This window comes from Bos mutus, chromosome 11 (assembly GCF_027580195.1).
Source record: "Bos mutus isolate GX-2022 chromosome 11, NWIPB_WYAK_1.1, whole genome shotgun sequence".
NCBI classification, from domain to species: Eukaryota; Metazoa; Chordata; class Mammalia; order Artiodactyla; family Bovidae; genus Bos; species Bos mutus.
The window spans coordinates 81,973,965-81,997,133 of record NC_091627.1 but is presented as its reverse complement, the minus strand read 5'-3'; the positions used below and the strand labels follow the sequence as shown (position 1 = coordinate 81,997,133).

The following is a 23,169-nucleotide window of genomic DNA, read 5'->3' as shown; positions in this document are numbered from 1 at the left end:
GGTATGCCTCTGTATCTAAAAAGAACTTTCTTTTTTGATGTAACTTCTATAGGCACTGGTATTTATTTAGCAACTATTGGTATTTGTTTGGGATTGATATTAGGTTAAGCATAGCATCACTGACTCAATTGACATGAATTTGATCAAACTCCAGGAGACAGTGAAGGATAGGGAAGCCTGGCGTACCACAGTCCATGGGGTTGAAAACAGTTGAACATGACTTATCGACTGAACAACACATGACAATAAGACCCTTTACATAATTTAGTTAATGAAATCTCAGCCCAGCAGAGAAACACCTTAGAAATTCATAACCTCCCCAGTGGAAAGAAATGCTCTGGCCTTGAGAACTTTGCTGTTTGCATTTTACTCATGAAGAAAAACTGCTCAGCCAAGTCAGGGTAAGCTGTGGAGAGGCTGCAATCCAAGAGACCGCAGAGCTTGGAACAAGAGGCAACGAGTCAGAGCCTGACTTGCTCCATTCCCCCTGGATATTCAGGTTATTAAAGGGACAAAGCTTCCTCATATGAAAAATTCCTTTTAAAAATGAAACAAAAAACCTTACTTAAACCTTTAAATTACATTATCAAGATAGAAACACCCAGACTTCTTAAAAAGGTAGTGCCTTAAAAAAAAAACTATTCATAAAAAGAGTTTTGAAAAATCTGATTCCTCTTTCTACTCTCATCAGGTGTGTGTGCAGAGAGAGCCCTGGAGGAATGTTGCTCCAAGCCTAAGCAATCTCAGTGTATTTCTGTTTGCTCTGTGCTCTTCCTTGCAGTCTCTGCACCTCATCTACATACCCGCACTCAGGAGATGGAAGCAGATGAGCAGCACTGGACTGACCTGCCCGAAGAAATGTTCGACTGCACAAGCATAGCCTTGGGGTGAGTCTCTGCCTCAAGGACAGGCTGATAAACTCACTCTCAGTCACACAGGCTTTGGGCCTTCTAACTCCAGCCTCCTAGACTCAAAACCCCAGGTCAGCCCTGGAGACAGTCACAGCATACTGCTGATTCTCCCTTATGCTTGCCATTACTTCATGCAAGAGTGCCCAGTGTGAATGGATGCCCTCCTCAGGCCCAGTCCACCACGGCTGGAGATTGGGATGTGTTACACAAAGGAGCTGCCACCCACTGTTGTGGGTGAGGACTGTGCATGAGGAAGGAGATACTGTCACCCTGGTTGGCAGTGTGCATAGCACTCACTGAAAACTGGGCTACTTTATTTATTTAATTTCTGTCTGTGCTGGGCTTCACTGCTGTGCGCTGGCTTTCTCTAGTTGCGGTGAGGCAGGGCTTCTCTTTGTTGTAGTGCATGGGTTTCTCATTGCGATGGCTTCTTTTGTTGTGGAACACAGGCTCCAGGGGCTTCCCTGGCTCACTGGTAAAAAGTCTGCCTGCAATGAAGGAGATGTGGGTTTGATCCCTGGGTCAGGAAGATCCCCTGGAGGAGGAAAACAGACAACAAATTATAACTATGTATCAGGTTGTGATAGGAGAAGGCAATGGCACCCCACTCCAGTACTCTTGCCTGGAAAATCCCATGGACGGAGGAGCCTGGTAGGCTGCAGTCCATGGGGTTGCTGGGAGTCGGACATGACTGAGCGACTTCACTTTCACTTTTCACTTTCATGCACTGGAAAAGGAAATGGCAACCCACTCCAGTATTCTTGCCTGGAGCATCCCGTGGACAGAAGAGCCTGGCGGGCTCCAATCCATGGGGTCACAAAAGAGTCAGACACGCCTTAGCCACTAAACGACAATGGGCTCTAGAGCATGGGCTTCAGTAGTGGTGGTGCACAGGCAGCCTGTGGAATCTTCCTGGGCCAGGGAAGGCAAACTTAACCACCGCACCTCCAGGGAAGACCCCGAGCTACTTCCATAGGCTTTGATAGGTGTTCCCTCCATCCGGGCCAACCGTCCGATGTCTCTGTGACTTGCCGTCTTGCCGCTTTCACTTCTTTCGCATCTCTGCACAAGTACCCCATTATCAGGGAGGCCTTCTCCCCCCACCCCAACACACACCCAGCCTTTTCTTCTCCTTGCTCTCTCTCTACCACTATCACAACCTGATACTGCTACTGCTGCTGCTGCTAAGTCGCTTCAGTTGTGTCCGACTCTGTGCGACCCCATAGACGGCAGCCCGCCAGGCCCCGCCAACCCTGGGATTCTCCAGGCAAGAACACTGGAGTGGGTTGCCATTTCCTTTTCCAGTGCATGAAAGTGAAAAGTGAAAGTGAAGTCGCTCAGTCATGTCCGACTCCCAGCAACCCCATGGACTGCAGCCTACCAGGCTCCTCCGTCCATGGGATTTTCCAGGCAAGAGTACTGGAGTGGGGTGCCATTGCCTTCTCCTATCACAACCTGATACATAGTTATAATTTGTTGTCTGTTTTGGTCCCTACCCTATGCCTTGAACCTGGATCAGTGCCTAGAACGTCCAGCAAGGGTTCATCACATTTGTCCAGGGTGAATGATCTCCTTAAGAACAAGGCCATGACCCCTTTTCCTGCCATACCTGACTGATCAGAGCAGGCAGTGAAAACAGATGCTCTTTGCCGAGCAGGGGCTCTGTAGGAAATCAATGGGGAAATACAAAGGAGCTTTCCAGATCCAACACTCACCCCAAAAACCTAGCTGTTCTAGTAGGAAAGCCACTTTCTTAAAGCTGTATCTTCCGTGACCACCTTTTGAGCTTGGGACCACCAGCTCGTCCTGTGTTCTTACCCTTCAGGGTATACATGAAGCTTCCCAGTGCCCCGACTAACAAACTTTCAGGCACTTACACTTTCATAATAATATATCCCTCTCAGAGCTATACCACTGAAAGGTGTTCCTTCAACAACAGAAAGATTTATTACTTTCTTCCCCCACAGAAAAACCACAAAAATATTTTCTTCTTGACTACAGCAGTGAGTTCCAAGTTTCATTAAAGAACTGGCCAGATGCTTCCTCCTAGCTTGTGTGGGAAGAAGTTAAGATAAAGGGCACTTGGAACTCTACCTCTGAACACCTGCCTCATACCTTATTCCCTCATGACAGGTCTTCTTCCTGTTTTCCTGGGGTTGGGGATATAGAGCTGTATGTGACCTGCTTCTCCCAGCAGCTGGGGCTCTGGAACACCCCTCCCCACCCTCTCCTTTTGGGTATTAATAATAGATGGCTTTTATTGAACTGTGCACCTGCCATAAACCAGACATGGCACTTCACAAATTGTTTCAAATTCTTAATCTCCAAACTGGAAAAAGCTGTAACCTGAGTGTCTGCTGCTTGGACAGCCCCTCTCTCTGTAACAGCAGAGTCTGTCTTTCTGTCTCTGTCACTGAGAACCACTCTCCCCCAGTAGATTTGCAGAGAAGAATGGGTCTCTCATCTCCAAAGCCAGTCCAGGCTGTGGCCAGCTCCACTGCTTTCTCCTGCCCCCAGCTCCACCCTCAGCCAGGTTTCTGCTCGCCGGAGTGTGGGGCCTGGCCTGTGTTCTGGGGCTGCCATCTTCCCCGAGTATGACACTCATGGTGGCCTTGGCGGTGACATTGACAGAATAACGGCCCCTAGAACGTCCACATTCTGGAACCTGTGAATATGTTACCTTACATGGTAAAAGGACTTTGCAGATGCAATTAAGTTAAGGACCTTGAGTTGGGGAGATTGTCCTGAAATATCCGGGTGAACACGATGTAATCACAAGGGTCCTTATAAGGGAAAGAGAGTAAAAGTCAGAGAGGGAGATATGACGATGGGAGCAGAGGTCAGAGGGATATGAGGAAGAGGCCAAGGAATGCAGGCTGTCTTTAGAAGCTGAAAAGGGCAAGAAAACAGATTCTCGCTTGGTGGATTCAGAAGGAATGCAGCCCTGTAGACATCTTGATTTTAGGTCTTCTAACCTGCGCACAGTAAGATAGTACATTTGTGGTGTTGGTGACAGTTCGTTATACCAGCCATAGAAAACTAATACAAGGGACAGTGCAGGGAAGTCACATTGGCTATTGTTGTCTTCTCTCTTAATTCTACACATCTAACATGAATGTGTAGGCCACTTCATTAAAAATTTGGGATATGTATAGGGGAAAAAATGAAAATTAAACATAATTGTTCCCAGAGCCCCAGGTGAAGAAGGAAAAGCCCTTAGCAGTGTGTCTTCATAGGCCTGGTCCATTTCCTAACCTTGCTGACCAGTCCCAAGGCCAAACCTATTTCTTCTTTTCCTCTGTGAGCCCACTGCTCTCCATGGTGCCATTCATTCATTCAAGTGTTTACTAATTGCCTGTGGTGTCCAAGGCACCATTCTAGGTGCCGGGAGTAGAGCACACAAAAGACAAAGAATACAAGCTGTCACTATATTTACCATTTACTGCAACACCCCTCCAAGCCCCATGATATCCCCACTCAACAAAACCCATCCAACCCTTACCCTCTACCACAAATAGGACCATCTATAGCATAAGGATAATCCACAGCCAAACATTTTTCAAAGTCTAAGTTACTCAGAAATCATACCGTTGTTAGATGACTCCCAGAATAATCTATGAGAGGTTTCATTTCTCCAGTTCTTGTTCTCTTTAGGGTCCCTCTGCCAGAGTGTAATCAAGGTACCCCTCCTCATTCTTCCTATGGTCTTCTGATCACCAATGATTAATTCTTAGATATCTCACACACACACACACATACACATACACCAAAGAAAAACCATCAGTGTTAGTCCAAATCCATACTAAGGAAGTGAGGGGAGAATCATCCTACATGAATTTCATTCTTCCAACACATTCTGCCCAACTAAATTCGGACATGCCTCACTTTTGTTATGCAAAGCAGCTCCAATTCCCCCTTTCTCAGTTCCTACCTGTAGACTACGCCCAGGATCTGCCCTAGCAATGCTGCCTATTACGGTGCCCTTCCGAACAGAAAGACCTCTAGTCATTACATCATCCCTTTCTACCCAGAAGCTTGGTAGATGTACATTTTAGATTCATTGAGCCGCATCACGTTCCTATCCAGGGCTTCTTCGACTAACAGACTCCACAAGGACATGAATCTGCACCCTCTTTCCCCAATCCCTACCAAGCGCTCCAGAGTCATGGGACTTTTCTAGCTATAGGAAGGAACTCCCAAGGGAAAATACCTCCTTTTCATCACTTGTAAATGATTCTCTCCTTCTTCTTCTCTTCCTCTCCTATGGTCTTTTCCTAACAAAGGATAAACGGGCGCCATCCAGCAGATACTTCTTAAAAAAAAAAATTGTATTGGAGTATAGTTGATTTACAGTGTTGACAGGTGTCCATCAAAGTAATTCAGTTATACATATACATACATCTACTCTTTCTCAGATTCTTTTCCCAGATTCTTATCCCAATTACAGAATATTGAGTAGAGTTCCCGTCCTATATCATAGGTCCTTGTTGATTATTTTATATAGAGTAGTTGCTGCTGCTGCTGCTAAGTCGCTTCAGTTGTGTCCGACTCTGTGCGACCCCATAGAGGGCAGCCCACCAGGCTTCCCCGTCCCTGGGATTCTCCAGGCAAGAACAGTGGAGTGGGTTGCCATTTCCTTCTCCAATATAGAGTAGTGTGTATATGCTAATCCCAAACTCTTAATTTACCCCCTGCCCCACATCCTGGCCTTTCCCCTTTGATAACCATAAGTTTGTTTTCAAAGTCTGAATCTGTTTCTGTTTTATACATAAGTTCATTTGTATTCTTTTTTTCTTTTTAGATCCCACAGATAAGTGATATCACATGATATTTGTCTTTCTCAAGCAAGTACTTTTGATTAAAGCAAATATTAGTTCTCTGGGCACTGAGAAATTTCAGAAGGAAAAAATGTTAGCAATAGAATCCAATGAAGCTTACTACCATTAGCTACACAGTGCTGGTTGAAGGGTGATTACTGTAATAGAAATAAAAATGCGTTGATTATGTGTTTACTGGGTGCCAGGGCTTTACTAAATGTTTTTCTTGCCTTTAGCTCATTTAGTCCTCCTCAGTGCAGTTGCTGCTGCTGCTGAGTCGCTTCAGTCGTGTCCGACTCTGTGCGACCCCATAGACGGCAGCCCACCAGGCTCCCTCGTCCCTGGGATTCTCCAGGCAAGAGCACTGGAGTGGGTTGCCATTTCCTTCTCCAATGCATGAAAGTGAAAAGTGAAAGTGAAGTCGCTCAGTCGTGTCCGACTCTTAGCGACCCCGTGGACAGCAGCCCACCAGGCTCCTCCGTCCGTGGGATTTTCCAGGCAAGAGTACCGGAGTGGGGTGCCATTGCCTTCTCCGCCTCAATGAAGTTAGGATGATTTTTATCCACATTTCACAGATGAGGAATTTGAGGCTGTGAGGGGTTAAGAAACTTGCTCCAAGATTACATTGGGAGTTGGTGACAGAGTTGGGGTTCAACCAGGTTCACCTAATGGTCAGACCTTAACCTCTGCTGCACTGTGCTTTAGTGACTGGAATCCTCTCCAGGCTGGTACCTCCTATCTCCAGTTCCATTCTTAACTGAAAATGATAAAGGCAGGAAAGAAGGAAAAGACAGGTTTCCTGAGCAAATTTGAGTACCCTGAGAATTACAGATAGGTGAGAAGAAACCTGAAGCCAGGAATAAGAAATTTTAAATTACAACTAATTGAGCAATAATAAGGTTGGAAATTCATGGTTTAGAGTCAAGCGTGGTGTAGGGACCAGTGGCAACATTTATTTTGAAAAGTGTCAGGGACTGCCACCTCCATTTAGATGCTTTTAATAAATGACAGTCTAAAATACTCTAAAGAGAATCCCAGCAGAGACTACAAGCCAAAAGTCTTTGGCTTACAAAATCATGGGGGCTGCTACTTCCTAAGTTACCATGCACGGAAGCAAAACTTGGCAGAATCAGAGACAAAGGATTTTGATCTTGTTCCCACCATTGCAAAACAAACCGCTGGGTTACCTCCGTTGCTGCTCTTGAGTACCAAGATCCTGCTAGGCACTGTTTGGAAGAGAATCCCATTTAGGTCTATGCCCAGGAAGTCAGCCCCTCTAGAGGTAGGGTCCCAAAAACCTAAGTTCAGGGTCTTTTCAACACCTTTTTGTTTTCTGCGGAGTTCTATTTCTTAAGGAAATTTTCCACATGTAATTGAGCTGCTACTCTGACACCATTTTCATTGAGTAACTCATGGTGATGTCACACCAGCCAGGCACTAGGGGAAGCCCTGCTTTTATGGGTTGGCTCTTAATTTAGGAATTTTTATTTTCTGACTTCCCTCCCCCCCCCCTTTTTTTTTTTGCTGGACTCCACTGCATTTGAGCAAGATGCCTGAGTGGTGAAGTGTTGCCTGCTTTTGAGAAAAGGAATTCCTGCTCGTTAAGAGGCAAATGGTTGAGTGAAAGCAAGATGTGAGTCCTGTAATAGTACATCTTAATTGGAGAGTTGGCAAGAGAGGAAAGATGTGTAGGCTTGGTGTGGGCTCCGTTGCCCCTAATGGGGTTCGTGGAGCTGAGCTGAAGAGTAGGCCACAGACAGCAGGATTCACAATCCCCCCCACTGCCACTGTCCTGTGTACCTAGGGAGCCAACTGCCTCCTCCCTGGCACCTGGGCAACCACATCTAACCCATATCCCAGCTTCCTCCCTCGCCTCTCGTCTGCTCTGTGCAAGCTTGGCAAACCTCGCCTGTAAAAGCCTAATCCAAACAGCATGTCCGCTGAGCTCAGTGGGGTGACTCATGTGCAGTGATGCGTGAGGCCAGCAAGTGGAGATTAGGATCTGGCCCGCCCGCCAGCCTACCCTGCACTTCCTTTGATCAACTCTGATGGTTTTTAATTCTGCAGAAGCAGCTTCCTGCCAGGGACAAGTACCTCTTGGTGGAGGCTGGAGCCATGTCGATGCTGACCTACTTGTCAGAGTCAAGGCCTGCATGTGCTGATGGCACGCAGACTGACACTCTGGGCTCACAGCCCACACGGAGCCAAGAGGGGAGCCTCTTTCACTGAGGTGCCCGTGGTAACATCAGAAGCTTGCTTCGAAGCCAACACCAGCAAGGCCATGCGTGTGAGCAGCCCGGTTTCTGAACCTGATCCTGGCATTGGTTAGACTCACTAGGTAATAAAGAAAAATGGGACTCTCTCTAGGGGACTTTTTTTTGGTAAGCTGGAACATCCCTAAGGACAGTGTTTGGCATAAAATGAAACACTCACTGGGCTCTTCAGAAGTGCCTTTTCACATCTGTTTTGCTCAAAATGGAACACATTCGAAGTATATTACTTTCTTGAACTTTTTTCCCCCTGCTTGAGTGGAATGTGTTTGCCTCTTGCTTCTTCCAAATCCCCTCAATGACCAACACCAAGCAGAGCCCCTGAGACCAGGTCTTATTCTCTCTGTTTCTCTCTCATTCTTTATCATGCTCTCTCCTTTCTCTCACTTTTCTCAGGAAGTGAAGGAGTGATTCTCAACCTCAGTTGCAAGTTAGGGAGACCCTGGGGTCAGGCTCGGGCTTTAAAAAATCCCCAGTCCCAGGCTCCACCCTAGCATAATTCATCAATAGTGCGTGCCTGTGTGTGTGCTAATCACTCAATGGTGTCTGACTCTTTATGACTCTATGGACTGTAGCCTGCCAGGCTCCTTTGTCCATGAGATTCTCCATGAGACCAGAATACTGGAGTAGGTTGCCATGTCCTCCTCCAGGGGGTCTTTCAGACCCAGGGATCAAACCCAAATCTCATGTCTGCTGCATTGGCAGGCGGATTCTTTACCATTAGCACCACCAGGGAAGCCCTCAACAGTGTGTGAAGTTCCCCATTGTGCAGGCAAAATTGAGGCTCATTGAAATTTAGGGTCACATGGCATAAGCTGTCAGCCCTAGAAATGCTTCCTGTTTCCCTGTCTGTCCTTCCCACCACCATTTGATCTGAGAGCCTTCTAGAGACTGGTGTATATTGATACTTTAACCAGGTTAAGGTAAGATGGTTACGTTATTAAAAGAATTTGTTCCTCTGATTTAAAGTATTTACCCTCCCCTTGTGATTTAGCTGAGATTGAACATGAAGAACTGAAATACAGAATAGGTGGATCTTGCAGGGAAGAAGTAGAGGATAGCTCAGTACACAGCAGAAGGACCAACCCAAAGGGAATTTCTGGGAGACAGGTTTGTATATGGTGATAATGGGCTGTGGGTAGGGCTTCCAGCTCAAATAAGGACCACTAGCTTAATTTGAATTTTCCAATAAACAACAAGTAGTGCAATATTTGGAACATACTTATACTAAAAAATTATTCATTGTTTATTTGAAATTCAAATTTAATTGGATGTTCTATAGTTTATTTGCTAAATCTGGAAATCCAGTTGTAGATGGCAGAACTGCGAGGAGAATTTTGGGCATCTGAGGTAGTGGTCCGTCTCACCTGCGTGCATCACTGCCCTCCAGGGTGTGTTGAGGACAACGGGTAGAATTTGGGGCTGTCCCAGTGACTAGGGATTGTTATGAGCATCTAGTGGGTGTGAAGCAGGATGCCAAGGGTACTGTGGTATGTAGAATAGTCCCAATGAAGAATTATCCCATCTAAAATGCCAATATAGTGCCCCGACCTGTCCCACCCACTTCACCATTTTACTGAGGACTCACCTGATTGCCTTCACATAATTGCTCCCTAGAAAGTAATGCACTGGCCTCTCAGACTAAGTGCACAAACTATCCCCAGAAAAGAGCCAGTTGGATAAATTCCAAGGTACATGCTTCATGTAGTCCAGCCAAACTATATAAATGATCCAATGAAATGAACCCTTGAAATTAACCCCAAGCCTTCAAAGCTTACAATAAGTACTGCCGCCTTCGGGAAGCCTTCCTTGACTGCTCCAGTCTTCACTGATACGTTTCCTCAATCCCTAGAATCTTTGTTCTTCTCATTTAATGCTTGAACATATTCTAATCGTTGCATGTGTCTAGCCTGTGAGTCTCACTAACCACCTGGGAGATATTGGGGAAGTGAGACCAAGTTCTGGGTGACCTTGGTCATGTTACTAATTTGATGGTTAGTTTTGTTGTTTGTTGCACTTTTCAGGTTTTTTAAAAACTCTGGTGTAGCTGAAATTAAATGTACAACTAGATGAAGCAGTTAAAGTAAAGATGAAAGGGGGGGTTGAGAAACCACATAGAGGAAGGGGAAGATCAGGAGCTGGAGATAAGATAATTTTGTAAATGGGTATTAAACTTAAGTTCAGGCTCCCTGACAGTCAAAGCAAAAAGGGAAACACAATTGGTTACTGTCTGGAAAAAAAGGAAGCAATATTAGCTCATGAGGAAACATAATCTTTTTCTTGTGAATTCTACGTGAAATTTATCACATAGATCCTAAAAGACAAGAGGCTGAGAAACATAATGGAAAATGTCTTCCACTGTGTTTTCACAAGATATCAAAATGTGGGTAGGCTTTTTTTTTCTTTTGGTTTTTGTTCTTCTATTTCTTCTGTTTACTTTCTAAGAAATATGGGACTATAGTATTGAACTTTGACTCAGTGAAGGCACTCTTGTAAGGTGTTAAAAATATTCTTTTCTTTTTTTTTTTGTTTGTTTTGTTTTGTTTCATTTCTAGTGATCTGATTAATCAGGGGGAACTCAGAAGTTTTCACCACCTGGAGCTTTCCCATGGACAGAGGAGCCTAGCAAGCTACAGCCCATGGGGTTGAAGAGTCACGACTGAGTGACTACACAACAGCTTTCATGAAGGCTTCATGTGTGGCTCTCCCAGGAGCTCTGACAGCCTACAGGAAAAGGTAGGGATGCTTGTAAGTATCTAGGGTTGTGGTGAGAGGTAGCGGAAGGATGGCTGGAAACAGCCACATTCTACCTCGCACCCAGCCTCCCCGCCATCCTCTCCACACCCAGCCTTTCCCCCCAAGTTAGAAGCAGATAGCTGGAGTTATCCAACTATCTTTCTAGCCACATCCTCAGGAAAGGGATAAAGGAAAACAGAGTGTCACCAAGGGCCCACCCCAGGGCAGGATCCTGAGAATGGCTTGAGGGACTGCCTAATCCCATGTATCATCCTTCAGTAAAGTGCTACACTTTGGGGTTATTTTGCCTCTCTTCTAAAGTCAGGGAACAAATAATCAGATGACTCAAAAAAAAAGAGTTTCCTTTTTTGGTTTTATTTGGGGCTTTTTTTGTTTTGTTTTTAGACCAACTTACTAAATGGGTGGGGGACTAAAACAAACGGAAAATAAGCCACAGATGAACCGCCCACCCTGGGCTGGGCAACATCCGTAAGAGAAAACTGTGGCCTGGGACTTTGAAGGGTGGCTGCTGAGCACACGTGTCCCTTCTCCCTAGCCACCCACCCCCATCTCGGAGGCCAACCCTTCTGCGTGGTGGCTAGCAGTGACAAAACCAAGATGAATCACCATATGTCAGGATCCATAAATTGTGAAAAGTCTAAGCAGCAGGTCTGGGATGAGAGATCAAGGCCAAAGGTAAATATTTCTGACATAGGCTTTTGTTTTCCGATGGTGGCAGCTTGGATTTCCTTCCTGTTGGTGAGAAAAGGATGGAGGGGCTAGGCGGGGCTGATCCAGCTGCAGAAGGAAAGGCTGCTAGAGCTGGAGGGGACTGCACTTCTCACTCCCAGGGAGACTTCCCACAGCTCCCCCGCTTCTCCTTGCTTAGGCTGGAGGTAGGGGGCACCCAGGGAGAAGTCTCTACCTCCTTCTCTTAGGGAAGTTCACCCTGGTTGTGCTGACCTTACTGGCCTAAGGGCCTTGCTTCTGGGTCAGAGGACACCAGCCTCAGTGCTGAAATGTGTCTCCTGGACTTATTTCTAATCCTCTGGCAGGTCAGTGTTAACTCACGCTCTCCCTCCACATGGGATTAGAGGAAGGGGGCTTAGGGTCATTTTTGGCTACTGAGCATCTGAACCCCCTTCCCATGTTTGGGATGCTATCACTTCATGAATTTCAGCGCCCTAAAAAAGACTGCTCTAGTCTTCTAGAAGTCTCTAGAAAAGTCTAGTCCACTTTGCAGCTAGGACGTGGACATACAACCAAGACTTGGCCAATCAGGTGCTCTTGCTCCGGAAGGAATCAGAAGTTATTAGCATCAACAAAGTGGGACATTGGAGAATCCTTTCTGGGGGAGGCTGTAGGGTGACAAAAATATCCAGGCTCCCACTGCCCATGGTGGTATCAAGTGTCGAGGGCTGAAGACAGTGATGGTGGAAGCCGTGGTACAGCACTCAGCAGTGGCAGCAGAGGTGCCCTCATCTCACTCTTGCTAGGCTGTGATTGTACCTGTGGCCTCAGATATGATCCTGAGTTCTCAGTTCTTATGTTTTCTGATCCTGTTTTTCAGCCTTCTCAGGGATTATTCGATAGCTTTTTGAGAAATTCCTTTTCTTTAATCTGTCAGAGTTAGTTTCTGTTGCTTGCAGCTGAAAACCCTGATTCTGCCCAGCTACAACTGGTTTCAGTCAATCATTTGCAGATGCTCCTTTTTTTTTTTTTCTTTCCTGCTTGCATTCTTCAAGCCTCTGTCCTCCTGGCAATTCCACAAGTAATCCAGAAAAGGAGGAACGAGCATGCAGAGAATTTGACCACAGCTGGGAAGTGAGCCAAGAGAACTCTGAAGAACTTGAGTATTAGCTCCTTCACTTTGTTAGGTGGGGTGGATGTGGGGCTGTGGGATGTTCCTCTTATGTTGTTCTTCTCATCTCTAATTTGGTTATACAGTGATTCCCTATGGCACTTACAGAGTCCATGAGTCACCTTGTTTTCCCCAGTATCCAGGCCATACAGGATGCTCAGTAAATAGTAGTAAATCGTGACAGAGAAAGTTTGAGAAAGAATTCAGGGGAAAGAAGGTACATACATCCTTAGTGTCTCTGTAAAAAAAGAACTGTCTCAACTCTGTGGGCTCGTGAGTCGAGCCAACACTGCAGGAATTTGGTGGTGTTGATTGAAGAGCAGGAACCTGGAGCTTTAGCCATCAGACTGTCAAAGACGGAGACACACTCCCAGGCAGGCAGAGCCTAACCTGGGTCTAGTCCAGGGAGAATGTCAGTCCATTCTTTCTTGGAAGGGAACCCCAACAGTGCCTGCAAGTTCAACTGAGATGGCTTTCCAGAAAGCATTTTGAATCAATTTCAAATGCATTGACAGTACTTGGTTGAAACCCCATACAGAGGTTGAGGGTGGGTGGAGTTAGTTTGAATCTAGAAGACCAAGAGCAGGTTACCTTAACCATAAAAGAGCCTCAGTGCATCTATTGTATGGGCTTCCCAGGTGGTACAGTTTAGGTGAAGAATCTGCCTGCTGATGCAGGAGACTCAGGTTACATCCCTGGGTTGGAAAGGATCCCTGGAGAAGGAATGGCAACCCACTCCAGTATTCTTGCCTGGAAAATTCCATAGGGTTGTAAAGAGTTGGACACGAGTGAGCATACACACACGCACACACGCATCTTGTTTTGAGTAACATTTATTCAGATTTGAGTCCACAAGGAAGTGTTTGCTACAAACTGACTCTGGTTCTAATTTTTGTTTGTGGGATTAACCAAGGAAACATTTACCTTAGGCAGCTCTCTTAACTAACCTAAGTTTTCATTTCTTGATTTTAAAATCTCTAGTTGTAGAGAGTTTGGGCTATCTTGCTCACTAATTTCCTAGCGAAAATTCGATGTTTCTGTTAATTTTCTTAAGGACAAGAATCACGTGTTGTTTTCCAAATACCCTTGCATCCAAGTACAAAGCTGGACCCAGGAGGCACAGACAGCCCATGGTGTGGCCATGTTCTGAAAAGACTAGGCTGCTGCTGCTGCTGCCAAGTCGCTTCAGTCGTGTGCGACTCTGTGCGACCCCAAAGACGGCAGCTCACCAGGCTCCCCCATCCCTGGGATTCTCCAGGCAAGAACACTGGAGTGGGTTGCCATTTCCTTCTCCAATGCATGAAAGTAAAAAGTGAAAGTGAAGTCGCTCAGTCGTGTCCTACTCGTAGCGACCCCATGGACTGCAGCCTACCAGGCTCCTCCATCCATGGGATTTTCCAGGCAAGAGTACTGGAGTGGGGTGCCATCACCTTCTCCGAAGACTAGGCTAGACCCTTCTAAGACCCTTCTCAAGCCAGGACCTAAGGCTAGCAGTGAGAACGTTAGAAGGGGGAAAACACTGTAACTAGGATCTGTAACCAGTTACAGGTCCTTCTGAACTGTTTGTGGTGCTTAGTTCGGCTAGTGAAGCTGAATTTCCAAGATATCTACTTCTAGCCTATGCTTGTCCCTTGGACTGCGAGGAGATCCAACCAGACCATCCTACAGGAAATCAGTCCTGAATATTCACTGGAAGGACTGATGCTGAAGCTGAAACGCCAATATTTTGGCCACCTGATGCAAAGAACTGACTCATTTGAAAAGACCCTGATGCTGGGAAAGATTGAGGGTGGGAGGAGAAGGGGACAACAGAGGATGAGGTGGTTGGATGGCATCACCAACTCGATGGACTTGAGTTTGAGTAGGCTCCAGGAGTTGGTGATAGACAGAGAGACCTGGTATGCTGCAGTCCGTGGGGTCGCAAAGAGTTGAACACGACTGAGAGATTGAACTAAGCCTATGCTTATCTTTAAATTCACATCGAACAGTAGAAGATCGTTAAAGCTGCTCATACATCCAATACTGTCTGGGGTTAGTGAAGGAGAGAATTGTGAAACATCATGTGTGTGTGTTAGTTGCTCAGTTGTGTCTGACTCTTTGCGACCCCATGGACTGTAGCCTGCCAGGCTCCTCCATCCATGGGCTTTTCCAGGCAAGAATACTGGAGTGGATTGCCATTTCCTTCTCCAGGGATCTTCCAGACCCAGGGATTGAACCCAGGTCTCCTGCATTGCCGTCTGACTCGTCTTACACATGCACGTATATTTCAAACCTGTGCTGTGCATCTTGGTTTCAGCCCGTGAAATTCTGTGGTGACTGTTTTTGCTCAGAGAAGGTGCTGCGCCTCTTTCCGTCCTGGGTTTAGAATGATAAGCAGATTAGAAGGTCATGAGTGACAGCGGCCAGGATGGTCCTCTTACTTCCTCCGCTTCCTCTCTCGGGAGAGGCCGGAGGACTCTGGAGAAAACAGAGATGGGAAGGAAAACAAGTCAATCCCAGCGTGGGGAGCAGGGAGGGGAGAGAATGGTGACAGACTGTGGGAGCTGCCAGCAAACATCTGATTCCCTGCATTGCTCGGAGGAGAGGAGGCAAGTCTTCCCAAATCCGGGCGCCCCAACACGATTGCGAAAGCCACGCCCATCGGCCCACAGACGGCCAACACTGCTGCAGAACCAGTGAGACACCTTGGGAAACCGCCCGAGTTTCTGGAGACATCTCTGTAAAAGCTGCCTTTCGCCCTGGTGGATGCTGGAATCCCAGCACTGGGTGACCCAGAGCCGCCTTTTGTTCACGGCAAAGTTAATTTCAGAAATGTCGTTCTCGGATGGATGCGGTCCTGGGGCTAAGAGTCAATGCCTTCTCCCACCGGCGGCCGCGGGGCTGGCTGAGCACGAGCGCAGAGGCACTCCTCGAGCTTTGAAGTCAACAGAGGTAGGCAGGGCAGGCCACGGTGGAAAACTGTGAAGTCAGCAGAGTTATCGCGGGCACTCCTCCCTTCCCCCTTGCTTCCCCTTTCTCCACCCATTTCCCCCCTCTCAGCTTGCAGCTTCTCATTTCCCAGGGGATCGTGCAACAGAAGAAAAGCCGTCCAGAGATACGAGGGGCCAGCCCACGGCTCCAGCTATCGAAGTATGCTCCCCCCCCAGCCCCCACCAAGTCTAAAACAAACACAGGAACGCATTCCATACATTTCCAAAGACTAGAGAGCGCACACAGAAATCCTGGCCTTTGTGCCTTCTCCCTTAAACCCCACGAGTTTGGGGCCTCAAGTTTGAAGCCGGCTTCCTGCCTCCCTGGGGTTTTTTGAAAGATTCAAAAGTGCCTCAGACCAAGACAGCTGCTTGGTTGATGGCTCACATTGAAACCACAAATTATAAAATGATAAATCGCTGCTCAAAGCTCTTCCAGGAAAGACTATGTTGTCAAGATTAAGTTACAACCTCATGGACCTATGAGTGAGTCGAGCTGCTGACTAACTCTCACACTTCTTTTCCTGCCCAAGATGTTTTTGCTTCGTGAACTTTCACTGTTTCTGAATACTTGAAACAAATGACTGAAGGCAGAAAAAACATCAGGGGACTTCTTAACCCATGGAGCTTTTTACAGGCTTTATTATGTAACGGCTGCTTTCGTTTTGTGAGACCCAAAGGAAGTTGAAGAAATCTCTTTCTTCTTGAGCACTTAACTGCCAGCGATCTGTGAGAAATGGCTTCGTGTGGGCAGCTCCACTCACTTGAAACTCTAGTTGGAACGTGTAGTGTGTGCTAAATCAAAGCTGGTTTTAAGGAATTTGGGTCTTAAAGTATCTGTTCAGTGATTTGGGCAGGATTGCAACATGAATTACTGTATTTGGTTCCCATGAAATAAATTCTTTGGACTACTCTTAAAGGGTCTGGTCTAGTGATCGAGTGTGACAAATAATTAGGCCACATGCATTCTCTCATGTAATGATGCTCCTCTCTGCCAGGGTTTTGGCAGGCAGAAGGAGGTAAGATGAAATGCTTGTTTGACGCCTATATATTGCCTTGCTGAGGGGTCTGGCACACTGACCTCATTGAGATCACCTGGGGCTGGAGGAAGACCATCATCTATCCATTATGTGTCTCCAGCACAGGGCCTTGGTTACACAACTGTGATCCGGTTTCTCCAAGGCCACTCAAGTCTTGAGGACCATCAGACTGTGAGTCATAATCACTTTAGCATTGACTCCTAAGTTCCCTCTTGTTGATTTTACACCTCAAGCCCTTCAGTTTCTCTCTTTCTTGGAGGCCTTGGGTTCTGTGTGGCAGTTTTTGTTTTCTGATGTCATCTTGTGTTATCACCTACGCCAGCCACTGCAGGGCCTGCCACGGCTACTGTCTCTGCTTTTCTTGAAGGCAGGCCTGCTGTCATTACTGCTGCTTTTTCTGGGCTACTTCAAGTTGTGGGGAGAGTTCTTTCCTGTGATTATAGCTCTTTCTTCCAATTTTGACTGGTCTGGCGTCTCTGTGACTATAGCTCATTAGGACTCCTGAGGCGAGGAGGCACTATTTTTTTATGCTACCTTGTTTTTATTTTTTTTAAATAACATATACTGTAACTTACTTTTTGCAGGGAAGTATAAATATGAAAACAATAATAGTCATTAATCCCACAGTCTAGTAATGCTTCACAGTATTTTTTTTTAAATAAAAGTAATAAACCCAAGGGAAAAAATTAAAGCAATAAATTTTATCAGAGAAAAATAAAAGCTCCTCTTCTGCCCCTAAATCCCTCCCCAAAATATAACTACGATTACTAAGTTTTGTGTATCCTTGTTACTGCACATGTATGTATGTCCTTTAACAAAATTTTACATAAAAATAATCTTTCTGTACTCATCATCATTCTACATTTTGCTTTTTTCACCTAAAAGGCTATCTAAGAGATTTTTCCATCTATGCACTGCAGGGATACTCCCTATTTTTAATGTCTGCATAGTCTTTGTTAGAAGAGAATGTGCCTTCCAAATGAAATGCATTCAAATAAAATAATTCCAGGTCATTTCTATCCCTTACTTCCTCCACTCCCTGAATCCAAAGTGAATTATCTGACTTACAAGTTTGAAAGAATAACCTAGGCATGTTAGTTTCAACCCTGGCCTCCCTGAGACTCTCATTTTCACAGTGGTGAAAAAACTAGTACCTTCCTTGTATAGAGATTAGATGAGTTAATATATGTAAAGCTCTGATGCATAGAAATTATTCAGTAAGTGCTAGTTCTCGTAATTAATTTTGCATATGCTGTACTGGGACTTGCTCTCTCCCTTAACAATATATCTTAGGGATTATTCCGCAGCAGTATATATACATGCATGCTTAGTCGCTCAGTCATGTCCAGCTCTTTGTGACCCCATGGACTGTAGCCCGCCAGGCTCCTCTATCCATGGGATTTTTTCAGGTAAAAATGCTGGAGTGGGTTGCCATTACCTCCTCCAGATCTTCCCTACCCAGGAATTGAACCCATATTTCCTGTGTCTCCTACATTGACAGGCAGATTTTTTTTTTTTTTTTTGACAGGCAGATTCTTTACCTGCTGAGCCATTGAGGAAACCCACTTATAGACATACTTCATTTTAAAAGTGGCTAGTATGGTGTTTCATAGTATAACCTCACTGTAGTTTATTTAGATGTGTTCCAATTTGGGTTGTTTCTAACATTCAACCCTTTCTCACCTGAGGATATAGAGTTCTGGAGTCAGTCATTGTAAGGTTCACCTGCCATAAGTATATTTTCCTTTATTTAACAAACATGTATATCATTTACTACCTGTCATACAATGTCCTAATCACCTTTAAAACTTTATTATTAACTCATTAATACTCATAATGATGCTTTTGAAATAGGAGCAGTGTAATCTCCATATTACACATTGGGAAACTGAGGCACAGAGAGGTTAAATAACTTACCTGAGATCACATGGCTGGGAAAAGGAGGACCGAAAAAGCCAGGCCAGGCAGTCTGGCTCCCAAATTCACACATTTGACCTCCCTGTCCACATTCTTCACCTCTCTTTATTCTAAACCCTGTGGCATCACTTCAATAAGACCCTGAGACTCATTTTGTCACATTTCACACCCCTATTGTGGATGGGAATTCAGGCTTTTTGGAATATACTTAGGGACATATAGGTGATTTAAAAGAGAACATGATCGGGACTTTGCTGGTGGTCCAATGATTAGAACTGTGCTCGCCAACGCAAGGGGCACGAGTTCAATCTCTGGTCAGGGAACTAAGATCCCATGTACTATGTGGTGGGGCCAAAAGGAAAAAAAATAAGACAAAACGTGTTTGCTGAATCAGTCTGACTCAAATTACCAAGAGCCAGCTTTTCTAAGGACTGTCCCGACTATAGCCAGCCAGCATGGAGAAAGCTTTTCAAGTGATGATACCAGCATTTGCCTTCAGAGGTCCCAGGTCTGGGCTCTCAACTCTGCCACAGTGGCCCTCTGAGCAAACTCACAATGCAGGTCAGCAGACAGCCTTAAAATAAACAAACATGTTTGTGCTGTGCCCGGTTATGAAACAGTGCATATCCAATGTGGTAGTGCAAAACTCATGCAAATAATCTGCTTTTTCCGATTCCTGCTGTGTATGAGTCTTTGACTTGGCCAACTCAAATTCCTAAAATACTAAGGTTCAGAAAGTCTGGTCAAAGTTTACTAGTTAAATATGAAACCCTGCCTCCTCTATCCATCATCACTGCCCCCATCCCTACCCTCAAGCCACTTTAGCTTTTAGACATATGTACACTAAATGCCTTTTTCTTTCAAGATATGAGTGAGATATTTCTTTTGGAGTATATCCAGATAATCTGGCCAATCCACACTTGATGTTAGCCACAGGGAAGAATATTTATCAAAAAAAGAAGAAAGAGGAACAAAATATAAAATTAGGGCAGACTATGGACTCACCCTCTTTAGAAATCAGAAAAATGGAAGACCTTACCAAACTGAAGAGTTTAATTTTTTTTTGCTTTGTTAATGGAAAAAATATGTACACATACATAATTTAATATTCTGGAAAATTCTTAATGATTAGCATTTACATTTTCATTTCAAAAGTTATTGCTTATTCTAACATACTAAAACCTGTACTTTTTCCTTTTATACATAAACTTCTATCTCTGGGTTCTGTCTTGTAGAAAGAAAGTTACTTAAGGCCAGTTTTTTACCCATCCTGAAGCTTAAATTTTGGCTCAAGGAGCTTCCTGTCCTACTCCAGCTGTGACATGTTGAAAATAAACCTGGCAATTGGAGACAATTTGTTATACTTTCTGAGCTTTTGCTGTGGCTGTAGCCCTTTATGTCTTAGGAAATAGGGTGGGAGATAGGGAGAGAAGTGGGGGAGAGGGAAGGAGAAGGGGAGGAGATCTGATGGGAACGGGAAATAGGGTCTTCCGGTTTTCCCAGGCCTTCTTTCTGCTCCTTTTACCTTTGCATCCTCCAAGGGGATGAACTGCCTCTGCACATACAGGCGCACCTCACTTTATTGTGCTTCACTTTTTTGTGTGCTTTGCAAATATTATGCTTTTTACAACTGGAAGGTTTATGGCCATCCTGCATCAAGGAAGTCTATCAGCACCATTTTTCCAGTAACATTTGCTCATTTCATAACTCTGTGTCACACTTTGGTAATTCTGGCAATGAACGTGAAAAAAGAGTCACTCAATTGTGTCCGACTCTTTGTGACCCCATGGCCTGTAGCTCGGTAGGCTTCTCTGTCCATGGAATTTTCCAGGCAAGAATACTGGAGTGGGTAGCCATGTCCTCCTCCAGGGGATCTTTGTGACCTAGGGATCAAACCCAGGTCTCCCGTTTTGCAGGCATATTCTTTGCTATCTGAGCCACTAGAGAAGCCCTTTTTCAATATTGTACTTGCTACGGTGACATGATCAGTAATATTTCATGTTAGTACTACTACTCGCTGAAGGCTCAGATGACAGCCTTTTTTAGCAATAAATTGTATTTAAATTGGGCTTTTTCTATGGCTCAGTGGGTGAAGAATCCGCCTGCAGAGGAGACATAGGAGACACGGATCCCCTTCCTTGGTCAGGAAGATCCCCTGGAGGAGGAAATGACAACCCACTCCAGAATTCTTGCCTGGAAAATCCCATGGACAAAGGAGCCTGGCAGGCTACAGTCCATGGGGTCACAAAGGGTTGGACATGACTGAGTGACTGAGTACACATGCATGTATTTAAATTAAGGTATGTTGTTTTTTTAGACGTAATGCCATTGCACACTTGATGGGCTACAGCATAGCCTAAGCATAAATTTTCTATGCACTAGGAAACCAGAAACTTCATGGGACTTGCTTTACTGCAGTCTTCACTTTATTGCTGTGGTCTGGAACCAAACCCGCAGTATCTCCGAGGTCTGCCTGTGTGTCTAATCCAACTCTTCTCACAGGGAGGTAGTGAGCAAGAAGGGATTGTGTTGGGATGGGAGCAGGAACTTGTCTTACCCTTAATTATAATGCACAGTGCCGGAGATTGAACACAGGAAACTAGATTCTGGCAGAATTGCTAAGAACAAAGACAGAAATTGATTTAAAAAGGAGTGATCCATTTTTCATTAAAAATACCAACCACACACTCACAAAACTAATCACCCTATTCTCCCACCCCAGTATCATCTACTGGAAACTGCTCTAAACCCTTGTCCCTACTGAAGAAGTAGGCCCAACAGCCATGTTTTGTAGCTTGTTATCCAGCTCTCCATTCTCATAGCTGATTGAACAAGAGGTGAATACCCGATTCAAGAGCAGTTAATCCGTAAATTCACTAGATTCCCATGACCTGTAGCCAGATATGAAAAGAGAAAGAGATCCTGGGCTAATCAGAGTCATTCTCAGAGGAGTGGCATGAAAGCAAAGAGAAAAGTTATTAGCAGTGCAGAAAGGAGGAAGGGTGAACTGTATTTATAATGATGAAATCCCACAGACAGCGATGAATGTCTGTTAGTGAGGTCTGTCAGGCCACCTCAAATTGAGAACTAGCTTTTAGTACTAGTTTTCTGAGGCCAGCCCGTTACGGTTTCTGTTCTTGTATTTCTGAAAGCTTCCATTATCTTATCTTGTATTTTTCTTAAAGTTCTTATACTCGAGCTAGCTGGAATGAGTGCCTGGTGGTTGTAGCCAAGAAAAAGCCAAACTAAAGCATTATTAAATAGGCAGGCAAAAATAGAGCCAAAATAAAGAGGACTGAGAAGTCAGGAAAGTCAAAGCCAAAAGCGATGGGAGTAGGTGACTTTTGTTAAGGTTCTTGAGGTTGCCGATAATGTTGTTGAAATGAGTTCAAATTGATTAAAGAAGAAAAAAGAAAAGGAATTCACATATTTATATGAAGGATGCTCAAGTAGAGCAAGGGCAGCCAGGACTCTTAAGAACTAGTGACAGTTCCTCAAAATGTTAATATAGTGTTATTACCATATGACCCAGTGATTCGACTCCTATGAAGACTTAAGTGCACACTAGAACTTGTGCGCCAGTGTTCATAGCAGCATTATTCAGAATAGACAAAGAGTGGAAACAACTCCAATGTCCACCAACTGACGAAGGATAAAGCAATTAGCATACCTCTATAATGGAATATTATTTTATCGTATAAAAGAAACGAAATGCTGATACATACTACAACATGAATGAACCTTGAATAAGTGAAAGAAACTAGACACAAAAGGTCACTTATTATGTGGTCCCAGTTGGCTACTGGGGGCTGGGCAGAGTGGGGAATGGAAAATGATTGCTAATGGTCCTGGAGTTTCTTCTGGGGGAGATAAAAATGGTCTGGAATTAGATAGTGATAGTTGCTGTACAATTCTGAATATAATTAAAAAAAAACAATTGCATACTTCATTTTTTGAAATATTTATTTTTATTTATTTGGTTACATCATGTCTTAGTTGAGGCACACAGAGTCTTCGATCTCCGTTGTGGAATATGGGAGCTTTAGTTGCAGCATGTGGGACCCAGTTCTCTGACCAGGGATGGAACCCAGGTCCCCAGCATTGGAAGCCCAGAGTCTTAGCCACTGGACCACCAGGGAACTCCCTCACTTGTATACTTTTAAAAGAGTGAATTTTCTCAACATGTGAATTATATCTAAAGCTATTATTACAAAAATTATATACATATGAAAACAGAACAAAGCCAAACAAAACAACAATATTGTGTCTCAAAGTGGAAAGCCAGGAAGAGAAAACCACATGACTCTGTCTCTCTCCACCCACTACTGCCCCAGGCTGTCATCTCTGCTTCCCTATGGACATCTGCTTCATTCTTCCCTCTCTACAAATCAGCTTTCTTTGCTGTTTCATGCACAGAGCAGCCTATAAACCCCACAGTTCACACTTATATGTTGTGACAGAGACTAACCAGGTGGTCACCTGTCCATTTGTTCTTCATTCTGAGCATATAATGAAATGACATTTTTCAGCATCCTTTGCAGTTCAGTTCAGTTCAGTCAGTCAGTCGTGTCCGACTCTTTGAGACCCCATGGACTACAGCACACCAGGCTTCCCTGTCTATCACCAACTCCTGTAGCTTGCTCAAACT

At 44.9% G+C, this 23,169-nt stretch overlaps 1 long non-coding RNA gene across 2 annotated transcripts in view; it reads left to right on the top strand.

Moving 5' to 3' along the window:
- The window catches only part of LOC138989909 (uncharacterized), a 64,037-nt gene that overhangs the window by 23,008 nt on the left and 17,860 nt on the right, over nt 1-23,169 (top strand). The window contains exons 4-8 of one of the 2 annotated variants that reach the window (XR_011466097.1): nt 782-887; nt 7,796-8,066; nt 10,554-10,734; nt 11,291-11,430; nt 12,480-15,526. This is a non-coding gene — a long non-coding RNA (uncharacterized lncRNA). Of the gene's footprint in view, nt 1-781; nt 888-7,795; nt 8,067-10,553; nt 10,735-11,290; nt 11,431-12,479; nt 16,484-23,169 lie in introns of those variants that run through there. The other variant, XR_011466096.1, reaches the window with a different exon arrangement.